Source organism: Saccopteryx leptura, chromosome 5 (genome assembly GCF_036850995.1).
Source record: "Saccopteryx leptura isolate mSacLep1 chromosome 5, mSacLep1_pri_phased_curated, whole genome shotgun sequence".
Lineage (NCBI taxonomy): Eukaryota > Metazoa > Chordata > Mammalia > Chiroptera > Emballonuridae > Saccopteryx > Saccopteryx leptura.
The window spans coordinates 208,173,247-208,181,661 of record NC_089507.1 but is presented as its reverse complement, the minus strand read 5'-3'; the positions used below and the strand labels follow the sequence as shown (position 1 = coordinate 208,181,661).

Here is an 8,415-nt window from a genome sequence, read left to right as displayed (position 1 = left end):
AGGAGAGGACTTGCCAGCATGTTTCCTGACGTCAAGTCTGTCAAAGCCGCTTTATGCGTACCCAAGTGTCCTGATAGGAACCTGCCCGCAAGATCTGTTCACTTCGAAGGTGACATCAAGGCTCAATTTACTGGACCTCTAGTGTTTGGGGGCATGAACCTGACGATGCATGAGTTGGCGTGGAAATTGTCTGAGTCTGGGGCAATCCAGCCAGACCTGGAGGAAAACCCTAAGGTACCAGCTGAAGAGACCGTGCCGTCCTCGGTGTGGTGCTCCGTCCCCACGAGAGGGGACGGCCATTCCGAGGGTGACGGGGCTGTGCTGTGGCAACGTGTTGGACTTCCTTGATGTGACAAACCGTATGGATGTGGTTTTTTAAAAATAGGGAAAAGTAGGAATAAATACTTTGGTTTTTAGTCTTTTTTATAATTATGCTTCAAATCTCATAAATCTCAAAAATAATCATTGCTGAGAATCTCATTGAAGCCCTTAGAATGTTTTTTAAATTAATAACATTTTCTTAAAAAAAATAAAAACCAGCTGCTGCTGGTAAAAAATATAAATATATCCGTGTAAACTTAAGACCTCATAAATATTGATATTCCGATCTCTATCTATTGAAAAGGTTTAGAAGCAATCACTGATGCAGCCTAACCTGGTGGTGGTGCAGTGGATAAAGCATTGACCTGGAATGCAAGGTCATCGGTTCAAAACCTTGGATTTTTTCAGTGAAAACACGTGCGAAAAGCAACTACTATGAGTTGATACTTCCTGCTTCTCCCTACCCCCCCTCCTTTCTTTTAAAAAAATAAATCAATAAACAATTACTAATACTAGTAATGCAATAGCTCTGAGCACCCCTAGAGAAAAGATGGTGAAAGAGCTTAATACCATTCCCATGACAGAACCAGTTCTCCTCGGAGAAATGACTGGTTCAAGGTCTGGAGCATGAGAACCTACTCGATGAACCTGGAACATCTCGCCATTCCTGAAAGCAAGGAAGGTAGAGAGTTGTTCTGTCCTCCTTGGAGAAATAGCTGATTCAGGGTCTGGAGCATGAGAACCTACTCGATGAACCTGGAACATCTCGCCATTCCTGAAAGCAAGGAAGGGAGAGAGTTGTTCTGTCCTCCTTGGAGAAATAGCTGATTCAGGGTCTGGAGCATGAGAACCTACTCGATGAACCTGGAACATCTCGCGCCATTCCTGAAAGCAAGGAAGGGAGAGAGTTGGGTCAAAAGGGCTCAGAAACCAATTAGAAGAAACTCTAGCTGACCCAGGATGAGACAATCTGAGCATCAATAAAGCTTCAAATCCATAAGTTTATGATACTAAAAAAAAAAGGAAGAAAGGAAAGGAAGGAAGGAAGGAAGGAAGGAAGGAAGGAAGGAAGGGAGGGAGGGAGGGAGGGAGGGAGGGAGGGAGGGAGGGAGGGAGGGAGGGAAAGGAAGGAAGGAAGGAAGGAAGGAAGGAGGGAGGGAGGGAGGGAGGGAGGGAGGGAGGGAGGGAGGGAGGGAGGGAGGAAAGGAAAGAAGGAAGGAAGGAAGGAAGGAAGGAAGGAAGGAAGAGAGAGAGAAAGAGAGAAAGAAGGAAAGAAAGAAGATCTCACTGGATTTCCTTTGAGCATGTTAGGGAAGTGACTCATCATTCCAAAAATTGCTAAATAAAGGGAAATAATACACCTTTTTTTTTTTTTACTCTTCCTATATAAACTGGATCTTATAACCAGATAATTGCTTAAAGGAAGTTTCACTTGATAGAGGTATCTCTGCTTATAAATAAAAAAAAAATTGAATAATTAAGATTTGGCATTTTGTATATTGAAGCCTTTTAAATAACCATAAATTTAAGCTATGGCCCTGGCCGGTTGGCTCAGCGGTAGAGCGTCGGCCTAGCGTGCGGAGGACCCGGGTTCAATTCCCGGCCAGGGCACACAGGAGAAGCGCCCATTTGCTTCTCCACCCCTCTGCCGTGCCTTCCTCTCTGTCTCTCTCTTCCCCTCCCGCAGCCAAGGCTCCATTGGAGCAAAGATGGCCCGGGCGCTGGGGATGGCTCTGTGGCCTCTGCCCCAGGCGCTAGAGTGGCTCTGGTCGCAACATGGCGACGCCCAGGATGGGTAGAGCATCGCCCCCTGGTGGGCAGAGCTTTGCCCCACGGTGGGCGTGCCGGGTGGATCCCGGTCGGGCGCATGAGGGAGTCTGTCTGACTATCTCTCCCTGTTTCCAGCTTCAGAAAAAATGCAAAATAAATAAATAAATAAATAAAAATTTAAGCTGTGATCATCAATGTCTAGGAATTTCACAGACAGAGAGACAAAGATAACTGGTGTGCCTCCTGGTAGAGAGGCACAAAATCACCTGTGAAATAGTCTTGCCAAAAATAAATGTAGGCCCTGGCCAGTTGCCTCAGTGGTAGAGTGTCAGCCTGGCATGTGGAAGTTCTGGGTTCGATTCCCGGCCAGGGCACATAGGAGAAGCGCCCATCTGCTCTCCACCCTTCCCTCTCTTCTTTCTCTCTATCTCTCTCTTCTCTTCCCACAACCAGGGCTCCATTGGCATAAAGTTGGCCCGGGTGCTGAGGATGGCTCCATGGCCTCCGCCTCAGGCACTAGAATGGCTTCTGTTGCAACAGAGCAATGCCCCAGATGGGCAGAGCATTGCCCCCAAGTGGGCGTGCTGGGTGGATCCCGGTCAGGCGCATGTGGGAGTCTGTCTCTCTACCTCCCTGCTTCTCAGTTCAGAAAAATACTAAATAAATAAATAAATAAATAGATGTAACCTATTAAGATACTAGTCACATGAAAAAAAGGGGTTGGGAAATACACTAAATGACATCACAGGGATACAGTCAGCAAAATCTAGGAGACAAGAAACCCTACAAGATAAATACTTCGTTTCTTCAAGAAATACAGTGGAGACAGAAAGGGAGAATCACTCCAAGTCCTGGCTATTCCACCTCCGATGCTTAGAGAAAGAGAGACAGAAGAAAACCTACAGATGACAAGAGGCTTAAGAGACATGTCAGTCAGTGCACTATATGGACCTTGTTTGGATCTTGACTCAAACAAACACAATACATGGTTTAAAGTTCTGAAAAAATTGGGTCTATTTGAACACTGGATGTTTGATAATTTGTTTTGATTTTTTACACATAATAGGGGTAGTGTGGTTACATATTTAAAGTTCTTATCTTTTAGAGAGGCATAAGGAAATGTTTGCAGATGAAATGATATGATGTCTGATGCATGGTATAATGACACACATCAAAATAACCCAAGAGCCCTGGCCGGTTGGCTCAGTGGTAGAGCGTCGGCCTGGCGTGTGGGGGACCCGGGTTCGATTCCCGGCCAGGGCACATAGGAGAAGCTCCCATTTGCTTCTCCACCCCCCCCCTCCTTCCTCTCTGTCTCTCTCTTCCCCTCCTGCAGCCAAGGCTCCATTGGAGCAAAGATGGCCCGGGCGCTGGGGATGGCTCCTTGGCCTCTGCCCCAGGCGCTAGAGTGGCTCTGGTCGCGGCAGAGTGATGCCCTGGAGGGGCAGAGCATCGCCCCCTGGTGGGCAGAGCGTCGCCCCTGGTGGGCGTGCCAGGTGGATCCCGGTCGGGTGCATGCGGGAGTCTGTCTGACTGTCTCTCCCCGTTTCCAGCTTCAGGAAAAAAATAAAAATAAAAATAACCCAAGAGAACCCTGGCCAGGGAACTCGGTGGGAGCGTTATGCCAACACTCCGGGCTTGTAGGTGTAATCCCCGGTCGGGTCATATGCAAGGTCCAACCAATGAGTATATTGATGGGTTGAATAATAAACTGATTTCTCTCTTTCTCTCTCTCTCTCTCTCTCTCTCTCTCTCTCCCCCCTTCTTTCCTCTCTCTCTAAAAATCAATTTTTAAAAAACCAATAGAGGAAGGAGATAAATGGGCACACAGCTAAGTGATGGGTACAAGCAGGTTTATTATATTATTCTCTCTACTTTTGTATATAGTTAAAATTTTCTATAATAAAAAGTTTTAAGGAAAAAAAGCTAACATTATTTATTCTTTCTACATTTCCGTTGTAAAAAAACCACCTCTGAGGCCAAAGGTACTAGTCTGAACCTAAGAAAGGTGACGAGATAAAAGTCTTTGAACAAAAAAGAAAGGAAGGAAGGAAGGAAGGAAGGAAGGAAGGAAGGAAGGAAGGAAGGAAGGAAGGAAGGAAGGAAGGAAGGAAGGAAGGATAAAGCAATACTTTATACCCTTTTTAATTGAAGTGATATTCACATAATTGAATATGAACCATTTTAAAGTATATAGTTCAGTGGCATTTAGTACATTCACAATTTTGCACAATCCTCACCTTTGTCAAGTTTCAAGACATTTTCATTCCCCCGAAAGGAAACTGCACACCCGTTTATAGTCACTCCTCATTTCCCCTTCTCCCCTGCCCTTGGCAACTACCTATCTGCTGTCTGTCTCTATGCATTTACCTATTCTGGATATTTCCTATAATAAAATCATGCCTTATGTGATCTTTTATTTCAAACGATGTCCAAGCACAGATATGCTGAGTTCTCTGATGTACCAGGCACTAGCTAAATGCTTGAGATAAGATGGTGAAGAAGACAGATGTGGTCACAGCCTTGATGGGGCTTTGGAGACAGCCATTATGGAAATACATATGCACAATTAACTATCTAATTAGAGATGTGCAAATGCTGCAGAGTTGAAGAAAGGGAAGAATGGGGAAGGTGAAACAAGAAGGGCCTCATTTAGTTTGGGGAATGATGGAAAGCTTCTCTAAAGAGGTGGTGTTTAAGCTGAGCCTTAAAGGATGACCCAGGGGTTGCCCTGGCCGAATAGCTCAGTTGGTTGGAGCATCATCACGATACACAAAGGTTGCCAGTTCGATCCCCAGTCGGGGCACATACAGGAACTCTCCTGGGCTGGGCTGGGCTCCAGGCTCTAGGTGGCATGCAGGCTGCCTCCAGGGTCTTCCACTCTGAATCCAGGCTGAAGGAGCCCCACTGTTGGGGACTTGAGATTCTCAAGGCCAAGGACAGTTGCTGAAGACAAAGGAATGGAAAGACTCAGTGTTTTGGAGCTGGCTCCTGTCACTTCCACACATATTCTTGTGGCCAAAGCAAGTCACGTGGTTAAGTTCAATGTCAACAGAGTGGGGAAGTATATTCCTCCCACAATGAGAAGGGCTGGGGGAAGTAAATATTTGCTGAACAATCCACCACAAGATCCAACTCTTTTTTTCCTAGATGGCTACGTTTATTGAGTAATCCTCATACACTCTTAGAAGATACCATGAATGAATGAATGAATGAATGAATGAATGAATGAATGAATGGATGAATGAATGGATGAATGGGAAAATGTGACTTTCAAGGCAGGAAAAGTCTCCTCACTCTTCAAATGAGGAACCTGAGACTCTGAGGAAGGGAAGTGACTTGCCCAAGGTCACAGAAACCACCTGTGACGAGCCCAGCCAGCCCGGTTCCTTCGGCTCAGTTCCCTACACACAGCGATTGAGATAGGAACATGGAGTCTGGGACAGCGGGTCTCTATCACCCATTCTTCCCTCTCTCTGAGGCTTGGTTGGCAAGCGCATAATCAGGGAACAAGAACACAAGAGCAGCTCTTCGCTGAGTCAATCTCAGATCTCCCTCCAAAGCCACACGGGACCTTGACCTCTCATTTCCGGGTCCCAGAGCCCCAAATGTTAAGTTCATGCTGAGCAAATGAGTCATTGGTACAATAGTGACTTCGATTGCTGATTAAGTGTTCCCTGAAATTCCACGTCCCACCCCAATCGTGCCCGCCCATAAGGTACAGTCATTTCTACTTCTGCAGAGGCTCTGCCGGGTCTAATACAGAGTGGGGCACACAGCGGAGCTCGAACACTAGGATCAGTACAGGGAAAGTCTGCAAGGACATGCCTCGGATAGATAACATAACTTCTTTCGAAACCGAAGGCTTACTTAGGACTTTAACTCTCCTTATGACATTTGTACAGTTCACAAGGAGCATAAGTTTCTTCTGTAATCAGAGAGGAAAGAGCAGTCTGGAAATAGTTTAAAGTTCATACTAGCGTGCAAAAAGCAGTCACTCACTGGTTGGTTGGGAAACTCCTGAAAATGGTCTTCCTTCAGAATCCTACTCCCACACGTGGTCAGAAGCCTGTTTTCAGGAACTGAATCAATTCCCAGCCATTCCTTCCTTCGGTCAGCAAGCCGGTAAGCACTTATTACCATGCGTCAAGGGCTGAGTGATCCACCACGGCGCCGAGTGACATGCTGGGAGACAGGTGGTGCTCAGAGTCAGCGAGGTCTGCGGTCATACCCGAGCTGACATGAACAGGGCTGGCCCATGGGCCAGACACTGTGCTAAGTGTTCCACATGGATTAACACGTTTAATCCGCACAGCAAGTCGATGTGGTAGGAGCTATAATTATCCTGTTTTACAGCTGTGGAAACTGAAGTGCACAGAGGCGAAGAACTTGCCCAAGGTCACAGACGCACAGACGGTGGAACTGACGTGTGACCTCAGAGCCTGTGCTCCTGACCACCGCCCCGTGCTGCCTCCCACTAGGATCCTGTCCGAATTCCACAGGCAGGAAGTGGCAGGACCCAAATCCAAACCAAGCCAGGGGGTCTTCAGCCTCCGAAGGATACACTCTTCACGGATAAGACGTCCTTTTCATCTCTGCCCCTCCCTGTTTCCGGATCCAACACCAACACACCGGGTGACTGGGGTCACCTCCCCGAGACTCAGTTTCCACGGCTGAAAATGGGAAGCGCATTATTTATCTCAGGAAGCTGAAGAGGCTTGTGTGAATGGACCATTCCTGCCATGGAACATGGTTCACTTAAGATACATCTGAGTCATTCCTGCTTCCCAGGAGCTTGGCGCCGTTGGCCAAGCGGACACAGGGGCAGGCCCGTCCCGTGAGCAGCAGAACGAGGGGTGCATGAGGTGCCGCAGGGCCAGGGGCTGGGCAAGGGGGACAGTCGAGGGTTACTGTGCAGCCAGAAAACCCAGCTGAGGGAACACTGGAATAAACAACCCCTAGAAGCGGGTGGGGGGGGGATGGGGTTCGTCATCTTTCCTGTTTTCCCAGCCTGGCCCGGTCCCAAAGCCTCTTCTCAATCTTCTCAGGATTTTGGCCCTCCGCCCCAGGAAGGAGCCGCCAGGAGGCCCTCAGTGAGCCAAGTCTTCAAGGAAGTGATGTCTTCTAGGGGTCAAGAGGAGGGAAAAGGCTTTCTGGGAGAGAGGAGAAGGCAGGGACAGAACCAGGGCAGGGCCCAGCTGGCAGGCCCCTCCTTGAGCCTCAGTGGCAAAACTGAGGCTTAGAACAGGCAGGGTTTATTAATTTGCTGGTGGCAGGGGTGGGGCAAGCAGCAGACAGCAGGTCCTCGAATAACATCGTTTCCTTCGATGTCTCTTGTTATAAAGTGGATGAGATGCTGTAGGAACTTATCTCTTGCTTATATCAACCAGCATATGGTAACATTGGTTTCATTATACGTCATTTTGCCGCAGTTCCAAGAACCTATCGAAGATGTTAAGTGAGGACTTACTGTAGCCTGTGGCCTCCCAGACCCGAGCCTCCTCCACTGAGCGGTCTCAAGCGCTCACTCCCTTCCCACCCTAGGGCTGCCCAGGCGGGGGAAACTGCCGTCGTCCCGTTTTCCCGCAAATTTTCCCCGCAACATCTCTCCATCACGGCATGGGGTGCTTAGAAATCACAGGTGTGGGTCCTGCGGGGACCGCAAAGCTGTTGGGTTTGGCCACGTGGGAAATGGGAAGGACAGACCCTCTGAAACAAAGAACCAATAGTTTTCGAGCACCTACAGAGAGCCTCCACTGTGCCAGGCACATTCAGCATGCTGCACCGTCTAATCCTCACACTAACTGTGGAGAGTAGACCACGCCCCCATTCCGCCTGCGAGGAACCCGGGGCTGAAAGGAGATGTTTTCTGCCAACTCTACTTCCACCCCATAACTCTCTTCTGAGCTCCAGACCCGGCTACCTACTTTGTCTTGGACATCCCCACTTGTATAGCCTACGGGCTTCTCAAACTCAACTTGAACAAGCCTAAGCTCTAGCTACAGACCTCTGCTTTCCCCTCACAGCCTCACTACTCAGCAACCAGGGTATCAACCTCAACTCCACCCTCTCCCCTGGTCCCATCTCCAAGTAGCAGCCTGGACCAGTGGTCCCACCTCCGACTCTATTTCCCAGACGCTGGAGTTCCGTCATCGCAGGGCTCGGAGCACAGTCCAGACTTCCACGGTCACTCCAAGAGCATGCCGCAGCTTCTGAATGGGCCATGCTGCCTCCAGGTTAGCCCTATGCCCATCTCTGCCCCACCCAAATGTCAGAGTAATTTTTCTAAAATGCAAATCTTCCTATCCTACCCAACTGAAAATG

The 8,415-nt window shown here is 48.4% G+C and overlaps 1 long non-coding RNA gene across 1 annotated transcript; it reads right to left on the bottom strand.

Moving 5' to 3' along the window:
- Window positions 1-970: 970 nt before the first annotated feature.
- LOC136406194 (uncharacterized) lies at window positions 971-6,540 on the bottom strand. The gene is made up of 3 exons (XR_010751637.1): window positions 6,094-6,540; window positions 4,903-5,037; window positions 971-1,096 (listed from the first exon to the last, which is right to left on the bottom strand). It is a non-coding gene; the product is annotated as an uncharacterized lncRNA (long non-coding RNA).
- Window positions 6,541-8,415: the final 1,875 nt, after the last annotated feature.